The sequence below is a fragment of the Lactuca sativa genome, chromosome 3 (genome assembly GCF_002870075.4).
Source record: "Lactuca sativa cultivar Salinas chromosome 3, Lsat_Salinas_v11, whole genome shotgun sequence".
In the NCBI taxonomy this organism is placed as follows: Eukaryota; Viridiplantae; Streptophyta; class Magnoliopsida; order Asterales; family Asteraceae; genus Lactuca; species Lactuca sativa.
Window position 1 is genome coordinate 56,794,779 of NC_056625.2, and position 19,878 is coordinate 56,814,656.

A 19,878-nucleotide genomic window follows, 5' to 3' on the forward strand; every position below is an offset into this window, starting at 1 on the left:
AACTAGAGGAGAATGAAAAATTGTATTATGTTCTATATTTTTTTAGATTTAAGTTATATTATATTTTGATGGATTCATTTATGATAAAATGTGTATTTATTTATGAATAACAGTATATTCATTTGTTAAGAACAATGTATTCATGTGTGAATGAATGTATTTATTTATGATTAGAGGTATTTATTTATTCATTCGTAAATAGTAGAGTATTCATTTGTTAATAGCAATGTATTCATTTGTGAACACCAGTGTAATCATGCGTGACTGAGTGTACTTATATATGATTAGAAGTATTCTTTTATGAAGAAATGATAATTTTCATACTTATTTTATTTTCAGTTGATTAAAAAAAAGAATTGCATTACTTGTAAATTGATGTGTATTCATTTGTGATTGGAGTAGTATCAAGCTTTTTGAAAAAAAAAATCGTTTATGAATACAATATTGTTTTGGGGTTGGATTTATATTCATTTTTTTAAGGAAAAAAACGTCAAATAAGAGAAAAAAAATTATTTTTAAAAAAATAATAATAATTTTTTTTTTAGTTTTAAAATTTTTTCGTAAAATGTTTTTTATATTCCATTAATAAGAAAAATAAAAACTCGAATATTTATTTCTTTTTTGGTAACTGATCCTAAATTTAAGGGAATTTGATTGATTTTTTTTATTTTAATTTAATTAAAATATGCAATTACTAACATGCCCTTATATATTGATTGGTCTAGAATTATTCTCGTGTTCTCAACCTTTTAGGTGTTCTCATTTGAACATTTCCCTATATATATATATATATATATATATATATATATATATATATATATATATATATATATATATATATATATATATATATATATATATATATATATATATATATATATATAAGGTGTGAGACCCGTATATTACATGGGTTGATTAAAAAAAATTAAACATTAAAGTGTAAACAAAAAATATTTTTTAATGTACAACTTTAAAATAAGAAAGGAAAAACGTATTAATTGTAATTTAATATGATATTTAATACTTTAGATATATAAGTAAATGACTTTAATTTTAAAAATCGAAACAAACCAAAAATTGACAAGTGGATAATATTTATTTCAAAAATACCACAAAATAACAAGTTTCAAAACTCATAAGAGATTCGCATGTGGTACAAAAACATTCATTTATTAAGGGGGATATATATATATATATATATATATATATATATATATATATATATATATATATATATATATATTGATGAGTTTTGGTCATAAGATCATCCTATGTGCTCATACAAACCCTAATGCTTGGATCTAGGTTTCTCTATTGTACATGCAAGTTATCCAAGACTATAAACCCTAATTCTAGCATTCAAGTAATCATATTAACATGAGAATAGGTTTAAGATGTTACCTTGATTGTTATGTAGCAATAACAATCCCAATTCCTCCTTGTATTGACTTTAGAAAGCATAGAGTCACAAATGTCACTCCTCTAATGGTTCACAAACACCAAGAGCAAAAGGATGAAGAGGAGAAAGGATGGAGGTTGCCCAAAACGTGTTCTAACCCTAGAATAAAGCTTCACCACGTTTTTGGGTCATAGGGGTCATATATATAGTGAGGCTATTAGGGTTATCTAACAAGGAAACCCTAAATTGGATGCTTAAGCCCTAAGCAACCCATAGATTCCTTTCCTTAAGGCCTTGGACGATTTCGTCATGGGCTTTCCCATAGAATTCGTCCACTCCTTAATATAAGGCAATCCATGGCCTAAATTGCAATTATCTTATAATTACAATTCCAGTCCCTTAAGTTTAATTAATCTCTTTTAGTCATAAAACTAATTACCAATTAATTATTGACTAATATTAATTAAACAATATGATTTCTCCTTTAATATATTATTCTCATAATATATTAATAAATCGTATTTAATCCTTTCTGTCCATAATTCATCCTATCAAGTTGCTTTGGTGAAGGCAACCCAAAAGGACCATGCACCATCAGGTCAAGTACATACCAAAATAGTTATGGACTTAGACACTAATCCAACAGTCTCCCACTTGGATAAGTCTAATAACTATTATGTGTATGACTTCAGATCCTGATCTGCAATCGTAGCTTTCCAAAGCCGTTGTCAACTCTGATCCTATCAGATACGCATGTCCTTAGATAAGGGATCATATATTCCTCCATTCTAGATATCGTATAAGACATGGTTTCTAATCATTCTCTTTGTACTATATCTCGATTCCCGATTTATGACGACTGACTAATTGAACATATCAAATTAGCCCTAGCCCGGCTGAGCATTTACGTTTGTCATCACTAAGTCATCGAGGGGCCCAAAGATATCGCTTTTATACTACTTTGGATAAAAGGAACGGATAAAATTTGATTCAATGCTCGCTTGCACTTACTCACCGAATCACACACAACAATATGTTTTATAACACCAAGTTACTGGTGTGTTTACATATTATCAATGTGCAACCGATTTGCAAGATACAACTCACACATCTCGGTCTCAAGAATATAAGATATTATCGTCTCACCAATCACTTGTGTTACAATTCATGGAGTGATCCAAGTGAGCGTGGGTTTAATCCAATGCTCAAATCATATTCATAAGCACTCATGAACGTTGTAGCAAACATTTGCTTATGTCTAATGCTCTTTAGACAATCCACACACCAATTCACGACAGTCTTTATTCATACTTACTTCCAACGTATGAATGACTGTGGCCCGTTCGAATAATTTGACTGTTCTTAACCAATTAAATTATCCAGGAAGTCAAAACATAAATACTAATCCCATATGGCCTCAACCCTTTGAGCATAAATAAAGCACCTTTTATTTATCACCATATCGATTAGTCATTATTTGTCGTTTTGGGTAATCAACTTCTTACTTGAATTATTACACTTGTCCCATGCTCTTAGCATGCACACAATGTTTACCTATGGTTCTTACTTTGTGAAATAGATCAAATTGAACACATTTCCAATCATTCTCATTTCACAACTCCTAATCCATTTTATAAATGTAAGAATATCAATTCTTTCCACTTATAGAATATGCTAGATTCTAACATTTTATGCAATGATCTTTTTGTAAGATCACTGCACCAAAGTCACAAAGACTATTGCCAATGAAATTACAAAGTCCTCTATCGGAGATTGTTACAAGACAATTCCATAGATGTGATGTCTCTCACTCAAAGTACATTCCTTTGAACATCCTTTTGCATAAAAGTTTCTAATCTAGACATAGATTTTCAATATTCAATTCCCAATATGGACACGTTTCCATATTTTCCATATGACAACTCATTCTTAATAGAATCTTTTCTATTTATAATAATGTCGATATGGTCCATCCAATATCATGCTTCCTACTACTCACAAGCAACCAATCCTCGTCGAACTTTGGATTGTCCTTTGATAGTTGTTTAATTATTTAGTCAAAACCGATTCTTGTCCTTTTTCCCTCTAAATGCGCTAGACCTTTTGAAAATTTAGAATGGTCAAATATTATAGCATTTGCAATCCATCCTATACCCGAAGCGTATGGAACACGATGCATAATGTCTTACATAAAGATATGATACTTTATCAATCTTCTGCCATAATATTTCTTTTGCTATGTTCTCAAAATTCGAACTATGAAGAGGAATGCCGTAATCATAATCGAAATTTTAAGAACACACTATGTACCTTTGACTAAATTTATTAAAATTCCACAACCTAAGACTTTAGATTTGAAATGAAGCATAATATTCTCTCCCTTAATTATAGCAAAACAACTTTACAACCCTTACTACTTTGCAAGGTACAAGTCTTGTTTTCTATAATTAATATTGCCAACTTGCAATACGTGCCTTAATAATCATAAAATCATAACATTTATGCTCCCACTATCATGATGATTATTATAAAACATAACACTTATGCTCCCACTAGCTTCGACATGTATTCATAAACATCTTAACTTTCAGAAAACAATACTTATTGAATTTCTTAAGTTCATGTTTCTAATACTTAGTGCTTTGATAATCTTTTATCAAGGCTTCTTGAACTTATACACCCTTGCCTTAGATAGTTCATATGTGTGTCTAAACAATTAAGACTAATTGCCAAACCTCTCAATTCAAATTATGGAAAGGGATACCGTAACCATAATCGAATTCAAGAATGCAATTTTACAATCACTATTTTCTTAAAATCTTTCTTAGTGAAAGCATTTCCTCACAATCATTTTCATGAAGGAGGGATTCTTATGAAACTTAGATATTTATGGTGTATGTGTTCCTATCCATGTGAATTTGTCAAAACCAAAGTTTACGACAAATTCAAACTCATATGGACCGAACTTCCTTAATCTTGATTTCTTGCCTTATGGTAGCACAGTTGCTCACCATGTCTTCCAATTAGTTAAGAAGGTCGCCCTTTCCTATCAATGTACCTTTCATTGATTAAGATGCCTTGCCTTTTATGCGTTCAAAATGAGAACTCATAGAACTCACATGCATAATTAACTCAATTGAAACAGCACAGAAACAATATAGTGTCAACACGATAGGTTGTAAACCTCAACTCGTGTGCTAGTGATGATCAATAAGGTCTATTTTGATTTGTTCTTGAAACCTTTCAAGACCATTAAGATTCCCACTAACTCCTTGACATATAAGATTCTCTTGTCAACAAACATTTCTTGACAAACAAATATTCAAGAGTTAGTGTAGTTTTTATCAAACACTTCATAAATTGGTCCTAGTTGGTCTTTGTCTTATCCAAGACATCACAACTTTCCAAATTTGATGAATGTTATAAACCTTCTTAATACTTATCACTCAATTTCACAATCTTAACTCTAAGACTTTTTTTGGAACGAAGTATGATTGACTTCTTGATTTAACCATTTCTTTAATTCTTGATTCCTCTTCTTAGACATACAATTGTACTAAGACTCACTTAGAGGATCAATTGAGATATGGTTCTTAATCATTAAGACTCATCATAAAAAATAATAAAGGTACTCTCCTTTCTTCTTAGAATGGAGAAACTTTTATCTTTCTGCCTACTTGATTCTTCTTATTCGTTCTGCTATTGATTTAAACTTGTTCAATCAATTCAGAATTACACTTAATCTTATAAGTATAATCATATTTACTAAACCTTTAGCAAATCATGGCGAATATCTTTGTTACTCTTATGGTGGACTTTGATTAACACACAACTTTGTGTACTCGATCTCCTAGTCCTTCACTTGACACTTTGTCAACGAATTAGTCTAATTTCCAAATATGAAATTTCTCATTCATCATGCAACCAAGTTACATGATTCCAAATTTCTGTCCAATTGAAATTTGGGCGATGAGAAACTCTCCTTATTTGGTAAATTTCCGACATTTCCATAACTAAGAATCAAATCCATTATTGCTAATAATAGAAACATCCAAACATCAGTTTTTCAATGCAATTCATTGAAAAACTATGTTAATACATATTTCTAATTCTAACTCTAAGTAGTAGTTCAAAATCTAATCTTCAAGTAATGCGATCGAAATCCATTTCTTCACGGTTAGATTCTTCTCACTTCTTCCCTTAAGCTTCCTCTCTTCTCTTTGATCCTACAAAACATCAATTGTAATCTTATCACATTATGTATTAAGAATCTAGAATAGGAGCTTAAAAGACTTAGTCAATGGATTTTACCTAAAGCAGAGCCATACGTTTTGACTCTCCCATCTCTTAGATCTATTAGGTAAATAGGACAACTTTGTCTCCAATGCCCCTTCTCTTGGCAATAAAAGAAAATTACTCTATTGGAACAGGACATGGAACTACTTCAGACATTTCCTTTCTCTTATGATCAAACTTTTCGATCATATCATGTCTTTCGTTGCCATTGTCTATATCCATAGAGGTCTTGAAGGCAGATTCACCAATCAACTTTGCTTTTCTATTGCGCCAAACCATTGCTGATTCAGCAGCAATAAGCATATAGGTGAGATCTATAAGGGTCACATCGCAGTTCATCATATAGTACTCTCTAACGAACTCACTATATTAGTTAGGAAGTGATTGAAGAACCAAATCAACAGCCATCTCCTCACAGACAATGGATCCCAACATTCTTAACCTATCAATGTGTGACTTCATCCCTAGGACGTGTGCACACACTGACTTTCCTTCTTTATGTTTACTTGCCAAAAGGGCTTGAGTGAGTTTGAACTTTTCAAGCCTTCGAACTTGTAGGTTAGGGAGAATAATTGGAGGAGGTGGAGGAAGTGAAGCATGATCTCTCGTTCCTCGATCGAATCGTGGAATATCATCTTCATGTGGACAACTTGTTCCACGGGATTTGGGAAGACCATAGTTGTCGAACTTTGACATCTACAAAACGGGAGAAAACAAGTTCAAGTTAGTTGATAGATTGAGTCCTTAGTAAATCACCCAAATGAAATACTAAGGCTAGGACCCAACACAATATTCCACAACTCGGGAGAGGGATGCCGTAACCCTAATTGCAGAATATTTGAAGGTAAGTGAATGACGATTCACTAATTTCCACCACGAAAAACGAAAAAGTAATTTAAGTTTTAAATCTATGAAAACTCCTAGATCCTTTGAGATTCATTAAGCGGGTGTGAATAACCATGCAAACTTACATGGTGCCCTCACATGTTACGGTCACCTATTCGATGTGCCGGTAAACCACACATGCTCCACCGAACTATGACAAACATTGAGTCACCCTTTGCTACCTTTGCTTAGAACCATTTAGTGTGCCGGTTAACCACACACGCTCCACTAACGTCTTCGCAAGGGCACAAAGTGTAATTTTATGGAATTGCATCAATTCACTTTTGCCTAAGTAACTAAGATTGGGAATTTGAAAAACATTTAGTTACTTTTGTATTTCATTATATTTACAATGGAAGGTTTCGTCCTATCCTACCCGTTCGGCTAACGACCCTCCACTAGTCAAGAGTGCGGTGGGTAAGAGTGGATACCCATTCAATCGCCATTTTATAGGCAATTTCCTTAAACACCCCTTATAGACCAGCTTCGTGAATGAGGCCTACTAACGGTAAGACTGACTTTTACTCATCCATATATATAATGTTAGACTTTTAATGTTATATATAGTATAGGGTGTATTTTAATACTTTTAAAATACTATGTGGTTAAATTTAACAATTATACCTTTAATTCAATTAAATTGTAAACCTAAACTTTTATGGATTTATTAAACTTCTTTTAATTATACACCTTAATTAATTAATAAAACCATAAGGGTGTGATTTGAACTTTTGAAAACAATACTAGGGTTTTAGAATTTAACATTCCTAATTAAACTTTTAATCAACTTTTAAATTCCAAAACTTGAGGGCAAGTTTTGAAACATTTTAAAACATTCGGGTTTAGAATTTAAATATACATCAAAATTAACCTATTAATTCAAAATTTAAATTCCAAAACTTGAGGGCAAGTTTTGAAACCTTTTTCAAAACATTAGGGTTTTAACTATTTAAATTTCAAAACAACAAAACTTTTGGGTTCAAATTTAAACTATAAAACCTAAAGGGGAAAATATGAAACTTTTCAAAGCACAAGAATCAAATAACAAATAATCTAAATTAAAATTTAATCACATAATTATCCATATTTGATTTATTTAATGATTTCTTGCAAAACAATTTACCAATTTAATCAAAATAATTAATCAATTATCACATAATGAAACAAATATTTTATTAATTCATAAATATCTTCAATTAGATCAAGAATATAGTCAAATATATCATAAAATCGGATTTATATTGATCTAATATGATAAGACAACTATCCTTAAGCAAAAACAGCAAGAAATCCCGGTTTTCCCTCCATCAGACCACCCGACTCGCCGAGTCAGGCATGGACTCGGCGAGTTCATCTATGGACTCGGCGAGTCAAGCCCCCAGAAACACAAAAATCGAAAATTTTAATCATACAAAGCATCAATACAATAGAAACCAATCTAGGCTCTGATACCACTAATGGGTTTTGGTCATAAGATCATCCTATGTGCTCATACAAACCCTAATGCTTGGATCTAGGTTTCTCTATTGTACATGCAAGTTATCCGTGACTATAAACCCTAATTCTAGCATTCAAGTAATCATATTAACATGAGAATAGGTTTATGATATTACCTTGATTGTTATGTTGCAATAATAATCCCAATTCCTCCTTTTATTGACTTTAGAAAGCATAGAGTCACAAATGTCACTCCTCTAATGGTTCACAAACACCATGAGCAAGAGGATGAAGAGGAGAAAGGATGGAGGCTGCCCAAAATGTGTTCTAATCCTAGAATAAAGCTTCACCACGTTTTTGGGTCATAAGGGTCATATATATAGTGAGGCTATTAGGGTTATCTAACAAGGAAACCCTAAATTGGATGCTTAAGCCCTAAGCAACCCATAGATTCCTTTCCTTAAGGCCTTGGACGATTTCGTCATGGGCTTTCCCATAGAATTCGTCCACTCCTTAATATAAGGCAATCCATGGCCTAAATTGTAATTATCTTATAATTACAATTCCAGTCCCTTAAGTTTAATTAATCTCTTTTAGTCACAAAAGTAATTACCAATTAATTATTGACTAATATTAATTAAACAATATGATTTCTCCTTCAATATATTATTCTCATAATATATTAATAAATCATATTTAATCCTTTCTCTCCATAATTCATCCTATCAAGTTGCTTTGGTGAAGGCAACCCAAAAAGACCATGCACCATCGGGTCAAGTACATACCAAAATAGTTATAGACTTAGACACTAATCCAACATATATATATATATATATATATATATATATATATATATATATATATATATATATATATATATATATATATATATATATATATATATGTAGGTAAAAGCTCATTTGAGACGGATATAATTTTGGAAGACCGTGTGATCAATTTTTTCAAGTAAAATATTCTAATAATCTAGTCATCATAAAAATGTAATACATATAATATTCTAACATTATACGCTTTTAGAATATTTCAATGTAAAATGTATTAAAAATATTGTTTTATTATATTAGAATTTTACATATATTATATTTTTGTGAAATCCCCGTTTTGACGGCCAGAAAAGACCGATTTTGTTTATGCTTTATAAAAATCAGAGTACCTCTTTTTAATAAAAATGTTGCGGAATTTGTTCCCAGTAAAACATGATAAATACGTTATCAAAGCATTTCCGAAGAAAACTATTTTTATTCATTTTAACACATTTGGGATGTGATCGTCAATAAAGAAACATAAGCATAATCAGAACTTACATTCCTTTACACTAGTGATCTACATCTCTTTTAAATCTGTCAGTGTAAAGTAGCTTCATATCGACACCTGTGATACAAATAAGCTTAAGTGGGTCAGGTTGGGAAACCTGGTGAGTACATAGGGTGTTCAACCCACAATAATATAATTATTATGTTTAAACATCAACAATCAACCTAACTACCCATCCCCACTATCTTTCTTACTCTTAAGGATCTACCCTAAGAATTATCTATCATGCATTCGTTAATTTTGAAGCCATTGCTTCTAGGGTTTATATGATAGGCACTAAGTCCATAGGTGCCAATGCTTATTCATAAAGTACTAATTCCATAGCTGCTAAAGTTTATTCATCGGGTACTCAATCCATAGCTACCAATGTTCATCTAGTAGGTACTAAATTCATAGGTACATATGTTTATCTAGCAGGTACTAAGTCCATAGCTACCAACATTTATTCAATTAGCACTAAGTCCATAGCTACCGATGTTTATTTAATTGGCACTAAGTCCATAGCTATTGATGTTATTTATTAGGAATTAAGTCTATAGCTGCCTATGTTCACTCATATCATCCTTCATCTCTCATCTTTCATCTACCCATGTTTTACCCAACATATTCATGAATATAAAATACATATACAGTTTAAATCATTTAAAACATGTATAAAATCATTCATCCGACATAGATAACAAGTATACAGACAATATGCACACATAGCATGTAATTTATATAAAATACTTCTTATCTATGTGTAAGATGAAAGTAACTATGCACTCACTTGAAAAGGTGGTGACTCGGCACTCGGACAACACTTCGTTACTCTTAAAACAATATCCTTCGACAAAACCTAGTATCATTACCACTAGAGTTTAATCTAACGTTCAACAAGACTAATTAATAGTCTAACTATTGTTACTATTTTATAAGCGTTAACACAATACTCTTCGCCCACTATGTATAGACAGGGGCCAGACATGGTACATCGGAGGGCAAGATCATTTTGGCATATGGCACTTCTGAAATCCAGCAACCCAAGCGGCCCTCTGAACCAGATTCCCCGTACCGCGAGTGGTTAAAAAGATATTTTAAAGACACTTATATAACTCATAATAATAGCCCAAATATTTATTATAAGGTCATAATAACATTACACTATTGAAACATAATCTATACTAAAGATAGGGTAGGTGTAGCTCACTTACAACGGGTTTTTCTCAAAACTGAGCTCCACTGGAGCAGCGTTCCTGAGCCGAAAGGTTCTTCTTGTCGGAGCCGTCTGGCGCTCCGAGGCTTCCGCCTCGTGCTAGGGAGGTTCCCTAGGCTTTTCGGGTGGGGGGGGGGGTGGGCCTAGAGAAAGGTTCTAGAGAGAGACAGAGAGAGATAGGGAAGTGATAGGAGGTGTGAGGAATGAAAAGGCCTTCACCTCTTATTTATAGGGGGCTAGAGGGTCCAAGTCTGAGCCTGGTGCTGACACGTGGCATCGCACACAGGGTGGAAATCAACCGATTTTCAAAAATTCATAACTTTCGAATACGAGCTCCGTTTTTGACGTTATTTATATCCATGCATAGGTAAAAATAATATCTACAACTTTCATTTTGACTCCGTCGGCTAATTCTTGACTGATATTAAATTTAACAGTAGGAGGAGATTAGACTGTTAAATGACCGCGAAGAATTCATAACTCCTTCATACGGACTCCGTTTTCGTCTGTCTTTTTATCATTGAGTTCTTATTAATGAGATATTCAACTCTAATTTAGGTTGCGTAGGCCAAAACCACTCGAACTAAAATTTGAGTTTCAAGACGTGCACTGTTGTGCCAAATCTTAGAAAATTCATAACTTCCTCATATGAAGTCAGATGTGGGCGTTCTTTTTTTGTATGTCCACGGTTTAACCTATAATACAACTTATGTTTAGATCGCTAAGGCTAAAAAGTCCTCTATCATAAAATCACTATTTACGTCTCCTTGTGTCGTGCTAGTTTTGCCGTAAAACTTCGACGAGCCATAACTTCTTCGTTATAACTCAGATTTCAGTGTTCTTTATATGTACGGAACCCTTGTAACATATAATATAACTTGGTTAAGATTAATCCTTCTAAATAATCTTCCATAAAAAAATCATTTTTGATGCTCATTGTCTCTAAATTGACTATCTCGAAACTGCGGGCGTTACAATTATCTCCCCCTTAGAATGATTAAGTCCTAGAATCATCAACGAAGTAGGGCTGTATAATGATTCCATATTTTATCTCTTCATGTTAGGTAATAACTATGACTTCTATGTTTCTTCGAATGAGTATCTAACTCTTAAACTTCTTGACTACAGGCGGTGCTCGATCTTGCATCGGCTGCCTATCCCATGTTAGACTCCAAATTATGACCTTAAATTCACAATCTTGATATTTATTGGAGACTCCTTCTTCTTCTTAACAACTTAAGTTATTTGATTTCCATAATAGACCACTGGGTCACGTTCTAATTACCTTTCATCGTGTCTCGTAATGCTTAGACTCGGGTCTCTTAGAGTCAAATTCTGGAATGGAATATACTTTCCTTCATGTTCTAATGTGTTATAATCACATTTTAACATGTAGCATTTCTAGCTACCAACTTCTTTAACAACGACTGCGATACTTCTATTGATCGCTTTGACTTCATTCTTCTGGTTTAAGTCAGATGCTACATCGAACTTGGTTCTCTAAACCACGTAATATACTCGTCTTAGTCGAACTCAATTTGATATGACCATTAGGGTCGAAATAACAATCATCTTCTTAATCATTGACGAAACAATGGTAATGACATACATGAACAAATCAAATCAATTACTAGCTTCTAGGTAACCTTGTGACTTTCCCTGATCCAAGTGCGAGTCCTATGCTTCCGGTAGTATAGGCCTCTACTACCTTTCACACCTACTCATACTCGTCCCAAGTATTGTCTCGCAGTATTTCCAAGTCACCATAAAGAAAACCACACAATAGCTTAACACATCAGATAACAAAATGAAGGTTTTATATTATTCCTTGAAACAATTACATAAGTGTTCAAGTTAATCCTAAACTATGCCTCTAATAGGCTACATTATATGTTACTATCTGCATGGCTACTGCATAACTCGATCTTCTGATATGAAGTCCTCATCCTTAATTCCTCGTGTTGTTGTCTGCTTCATCGAGGATCATGTGGAATGCCCTTGGCCTTAGTGGTGCATCGGGCTTCGCTGCCTTGTTTTTCTTTGGGCAGTTTCTAGACATGTGCCCCCTGACTCTGCATCCGTATCATACTTTATCATTTTGTGTACAGTCATTGGAATAATAACCGATCCTTACACACTTGTAACATGTTAGTTCTCCATCGCATCTCCCGAAGTGCTTCTTCTTACACTTTTTGCACCACTTGGCTCCATACTTTTGGTTATCTAGGTTAGACTTCGAGAATTTTCCGCTCTTATCAGGTCTTGAGAATCCTTCAAACTTCCTCTTCTTGCCAACTTCAGCTTTCTCCAGGCCCTTTCCCTTTCTTTGGTTCTCAACGTTCCTGGCTGCTCTAACAGTTGTTTTCAAAGTAGTTCCCATTTTGACTGTTGGGCCAAAGTCTGTGGGGAGCCCGTTAGCAAACCTATCTATCTTGGAGAGTTTAGTAGGCACTAAGTAGGGAAATAGCTTCATCCTCTCGGTGAATGCAGTTGCATACTCATCAACACTAATCTTTCCTTTCTTCAGGTTCTGAAACTCGTTGTTTAGGTCTATCAGATCTATCTCTAAGCAGTAATGCATTTTAACTGCTCCGTGAATGCTTCCTAAGACATCCGTATGGCTTCTCCTCGTGGCATTGTATCTACCAACAACTTCCACCAACTTAACACCCCGGTCTTTAGTTGTCTGACTGCAAAGACGGTCTTTTTCTTGTCGCTATAGTCACAGCTCTCAAACACCATCTCCATATTTGAGATCCAGTCAATAATCTCAATCAGTTTCGGGCTTCCGGAAAGACTTAGTGGCTTGGCACCCAATAAGTTCTTATACATTCGTCCATCCTTGTCGTTTCCCTTCTCCGGGCCATTCATTCGTTCTCCTTGACTTCCAACTTGACTCACAAGGCGGCCATAGTTCCCCTCCTCTGATTGCTCGGGAATCAGCTCAGGTTGCTCAATGGGCATGGTAGGTTCGTCCCTATTTTCATGCAACATCTGCCTCATTTCTTCCCTTTGTTCAGCTAACATAGCCCGTATCATGGCTTGTACTCCAGCCATTTTGATTGTCTCGGGTGTGGCTACCACAACAGGTATTTGCTCAATCATTGAGGGATGTTGATTCCTATTTCCATTTGCGTTCCTGACTCTACTTCGGGTTCTTGCCATTTTGATCTATACACCAAATCGGTGTGAAACGACGAGAATTAAGATAGGAAAGATTTAATAACGATCGACGTGTAAAACTCCCTATTACTCCGAAAAGTTACATGCCAGTTCTAATACCGTAATTAAACGTTTAGAAATCTAAATAGATAAAGTTTCCGGATCCGGTCGGCAACAGACCATAGATCCGATCATATATATCATAACTCAATTAGCACATAAAAGCATGTTAGACATTTTCCTAAATAAGTCAGTGCTTGTGTCTATTCAGGTGTACTACCTAAAATATATTGGACACACTCCTCACAATCATCGCTTAGCATTCTAAGTTTAAGTCTAGAAATAAATCCTTATTCCTAGTTCGCTTAAACTAATGCTCTGCTACCAACTGTGACATCCTCATTTTGATGACCATAAAAGACCGATTTTGTTTACGCTTTATAAAAATCAGAGTACCTCTTTTTAATAAAAATGTTGCGGAATTTGTTCCTAGTAAAATATGATAAATACGTTGTCAAAGCATTTCCGAAGAAAAGTATTTTTATTCATTTTAAAACATTTTGGATGTCATTGTCAATACAGAAACATAAGCATAAACAGAACTTACATTCCTTTACACTAGTGATCTACATCTCTTTTAAATCTCTCAGTGTAAAGTAGCTTCATATCGACACCTGTGATACAAATAAGCTTGAGTGGGTCAGTTTGGGAAACCTTGTGAGTACATAGGGTTTTCAACCCACAATAATATAATTATTATGTTTAAACATCAACAATCAACCCAACTACCTATCCCCATTATCTTTCTTACTCTTAAGGATCTAGCCTAAGAATCATCTATCCTGCATTCATTCATTTCGAAGCCCATTGCTTCCAGGGTTTATATGATTGGCACTAAGTCCATAGTTGTCAATCCTTGTTCGCAAAGCACTAATTCCATAGCTGCTAAAGTTCATTCTACGGGTACTAAATCCATAGCTACCGGTGTTCATTTAATATGTACTAAATCCATAGCTACCAATGTTTATCTAACAGGTACTAATTCCATAGCTACCAACGTTTATCTAATAGGTACTATGTCCATAGCTACCAACATTTATTCAATTGGCACTAAGTCCATAGCTGCCGATGTTATTTATTAGGCACTAAGTCTATAGCTGCCTATGTTCACTCATATCATCCTTCATCTCTCATCTTTCATCTACCCATGTTTTACCCAACATATTCGTAAATATAAAATACATATACAGTTCAGATCATTTAAAACATGTATAAAATCATTCACCCGGCATAGATAACAAGTATACAGACAACATGCACACATAGCACGTAATTTATATAAAATACTTCATATCTATGTGTAAGATGAAAGTAAACTATGCACTCACTTGAAAAGGTGGTGACTCGGCACTCGGACAACACTTCGTTACTCTTAAAACAATTTCCTTCGACAAAACCTAATATCATTACCACTAGAGTTTAGTCTAATGTTCAACGAGACTAATTAATAGTCTAACTATTGTTACTATTATATAAGCGTTAACGCAATACTCTTCACCCACTATGTACAGACAGGGGCCAGACATGGAACACCAGAGGGCAAGATCATTTAGGCATATAGCACTTCTGACATCCAGCAACCCAAGCGGCCCTCCAAACCAGATTCCCCGTACTACAACTGGTTAAAAAGATATTATAACGACACTGATATAACTCATAATAATAGCCCAATTATTTATTATAAGGTCCTAATAACATTATTATATTGAAACATAACCTATACTAAAGATAGGGTAGGCGTAGCTCACTTACAATGGGTTTTTCTCAAAACTGGGCTCCGCTGGAGCAGCATTCCCAAGCCGAAAGGCTCTGGGGATTCCAACTCGTGCTAGGGAGGTTCCCTAGGCTTTTCGGGGGGTTTCGGGGCTAGATAAAGGTTCTAGAGAGAGAGGGAAGTGATAGGAGGTGTGAGGAATGAAGAGTGCTTCACCTCTTATTTATAGGGATTGCAGGGTCTCTCACGTCGTGAGTTTTATGATGCTCACATCGTGAGCGTGAGGTAACTTGGGTTCCAAGTCTGAGCCTAGTGCTGACACGTGGCATCGCACACAGGGTGGAAACTAGCCGATTTTCAAAAATTTATAGCTTTCGCATACGAGCTCCGTTTCTGACGTTCTTTATATCCACACGTTGTAGCACCTGGTTCCTCGTATGTAAAATTTATCTAAGTGTTTTGCATTTTTAGCCTTGGACTCGACGAGTTGTAGGCCCGACTCGCCGAGTAGAGACAGGATTTGGAGCGCGTTTAAGTTGGCGACTCGGCGAGTCCATATATTCTGGACTCGGGGAGTCCACGTTGTCTGATGAAACCCTAAATTTCAAGGGTTTGCACCCTATTTAAGTCATCTTATGCACCCCCAAGCTCTCCCCTTCACCCTCAGAGCTCCCTATACCGTCCAAACCTTGTTCCTTGTGAGATTGAAGTGTTTTGGTGTGTTTTCTTGAAGATTTTGAGAGAAAAGGAATGTAGATCAAGAAGAGAAGAAGGAGGCCAGACATCTTGGTGTTATCTCAGTGATTTCCTTGAGGTATAACTCAGTTTCCCTTTGTTTTCATGCTTATAGTCCCTTATAGCTCCATTAAAGTCCTTCTTGAGCCATTTCCAAGCTTGATATTGAATTAGGGTTTCTAATAAGTTGATTAACCTTTGGATCTAGGCATGTTTGAGCTCCAGGAGCTCGGATCTACTTCCTTTATGGAGCCATATTGCATGAAAGCCCTAGATCTACTCTTTTAGTGCATTTTGAGCCCTAAAACCTTCATTGGTGTTTATTTACACGTAAAGTTGGAAACTTTAGGTGTTAATCAAGCCCTAGAAACCCAGATCTATGAATGGCATGAGTTGGATTCAAGCAAAATCGAGTATATAGTATTTGCATGTGATAGACTCGGCGAGTCGTTCATCGGACTTGGCGAGTCGAGTCGCGATTCCCCGAGTTTTCCCCCTTTTCGTGTTTCCTGGGTGGAGTAGTGAGTCATGGGGTGTGACTTAGTGAGTCGGAAGCCATACTCATTCATGAAGGAACTCGGTGAGTCAATGCCTTGACTCGGCGAGTTCAAGGCAATCTTCTAGCCCCAAGAACAGAGTCGGCGAGTTATTCATATAACTCGGCGAGTCTCAGCATAGAATGTTCTTCGGATGAAGATGAACTCGACGAGTTATTCATACAGCTCGGCGAGTAGGATGAAGGACTATTGGACCTTGGTTTAGAAGGAAAACTCGTCGAGTTAATGCCTAACTCGACGAGTAGAGACGGGATTATGGTCAATCGCATGGATAGTGACTCGGCGAGTTGGCAAGCAACTCGGCGAGTCGGGTCAACTGGAAGTTGACTTTGAGTTTGAATGTTGGTTTGGTTAAGGGTAAATGGTCATTTTACCCTGAGGTCGGTTAGCAGTATTTGACTGAGTGTTTTGTGGGGATCATAGCCGGAGGATTTCCGGGGCAATAGCAGCAGAAGACAGTCAGTTCCCACGCAGATCAGCAGCTACTTTGAGGTGAGTTACCTTCCAGTAGCGGTGGGTCTACGGCCACAATGCCGGCCCACCAGTAGGATTTGTATGATAGATGATTGTCTCTGTGATATTCATCTAGGGTTGTTACTACCTGTGATATGTTATTGTGCTAGTATGATATGATGTTATGTGCTAGTAACAGTAGGGGGAGATAGTCCCCCAGATTAACGGTCGATAGGGCCGAAGGGGCGGTCATGCCCAACCATGCTAGATAGATTATGTGATATATGTGTTATGTGGTAGTAGTAGGGGGTGAAAGAGTCCCCAGTACCCGGTCGAGAGGACCGAAGGGGAGACCAGCACGCAGATATGCTAGTCAGTATCCGGTCGAGAGGACCGAAGAGGAGGCAAGCTCCCAGATATATTGGTCAGTATCCGGTCGAGAGGACCGAAGGGGAGGCCAGCTCCCAGATATATTAGACAGTATCCGGTCGAGAGGACCGAAGGGGTAGGTCGGGCACCAAGATATGCCTGACAATATATGTATGTTATGTGATTGTATGGTATGTGGTATGTTGGGGGAACTCACTAAGCTTCGTGCTTACAGTTTTCAATTTTGGTTTCAGGTACCTCTTCTTCAAAGGGGAAGGAGCTGGCACGGTAGTGGCCCATCACACACATGCCTTGTATTCCGCACTATGAGATCTTCCTGGGGATTTGTACTCTGACATTATTATGTTTTATAAAAATGTTTTCCAGACATGCGATATCTTTTATGAAATGATATGATCGGTGGACGGTTTATTTCTAATGTCTTGCTAAGTATATGTTTTAAAAATGAAATTTTTGGCTTGTATTTTTGGGACGTTACACACGAAATAAGATCTACAACTTTCATTTTGACTTCGTCAGCTAATTCTCGACCAATCTAAATTTAACAGTAGGAGGAGATTAGACTGTTAAATGACTGCGAAGAAATCGTAACTCCTTCATACAGACTCCGTTTTCGTCTGTCTTTTTATCGTTGAGTTCCTATTAATGAGATATTCAACTCTCATTTAGGTCACGTAGGCTAAAAACCACTCAAACTAAATTCTATTTTCGAGTTGTGCACTGTTGTGTCAAATCTTAGAAAATTCATAACTTCCTCATACGAAGTCAGATTTGGGTGTTCTGTTTTGTATGTTCTCAGTTTAACATGTAATACAAATTTTGTTTAGATTACTAAGGCTAAAAATTCCTCTATCGTAAATTCACTATTTACGTCTCCCGGTGCAATGCTGGTTTTGCCGTAAAACTTCTACGGGCCATAACTTCTTCGTTATAACTCGGATTTTAGCGTTCTTTATATGTACGGAACCCATGTAACATATACTATAACTTGGTTAAGATTAATCCTTCTAAATAATCCTCCATCAAACACTCATGTTTGATGCTCATTGTCTCTAAATTGACTAGACCGAAACCACGGGCATTACAATTATCTCCCCCTTAGGATGATTACGTCCCAGAATCATCAACGAAGCAGGGCTGTATAATGATTCCACATGTTATCTCTTTGATAGTTTCATTTTATTTTCTTCTTTTTATAGTTTATTTTATCATATTTCATCCATAATCTAGTTAGTTTCCATGCATATTTTCTTTTTTGTTATTTTATGACTATTTCGGGTACTTTCTAGTTTTGTGAGCTTTATTGCAGATTTCATGGAGACTAGTGGAGCGGGAATGTTCGGGACGTATGGAAAGCGATGGGAACTGGTGGACAATAAGGATCTTAGGCTTGATGGGTGGTGGAGATGATGCATGGAGCGAGCTTGATGATTATTTGAAGGCTTTAAGAGAAATAAACTTTAAATTTGTAAGATGCGGGAGTTTATTCAAGCGTGCGTAGATTATTCACCGGGTGAGTTTGGATCATTCGAGAAGCCAAATTGGGTTTAAATTGAAGAAAACTTAAATAAAAATGTACTAGAAGCTGATTAGACTCGAACTGAGCCAAGTAGGCTAAGCTATGGACACCCAAACCTCAAAGATGCTACATCCAGGGACCACCCGCGCAACAGCACATGGGTCGCGTAACCTCCTGCAGGGGCAATTCCGCAAATTCTTCTTTTGGGCTATTTGAGGAAGGTTGGTGCCCATCTTTTGGGAACTCTTAGACATCCAACTTTTGAGCATTCTCTCTGGAGTTTTGAAGATTTTTGAAGGCCAAGAACACCTCAAGAACATATCACTTCACCTCTTGATTCTTGTTTAATGTTTGGTACAATCTTCTCTAACTTTGTTTTCTTGAGTTTAGCCATGCTTGGCTAAACAAATCTTGGTTGACTTTTGTTGAATACTTTGAACTTTTGTTGAATGTTGACGAATCCATGAACATGTTCCTAAATCTTTATGGGAATGCTTTGTGTTTTAACATCTTATCATTACTTGTATGTTTTTGTTCATGAGTTTAAATGTGTTTGTGGTGATTAGTTGGTTAATTTCTTGATTAAGTAAGTAAAGGATCCTCAAATTAGCAAGCAACAAATGATTTTTGTGTTGTTTTTGCTTCACACAATCATAAAAACATTTCCTCCAACATGGTAGTGAAAGCATTTGACTCCTATTGGATTTGGTGACTTTTTAGTTCTTAATGCTAGTTGACTTT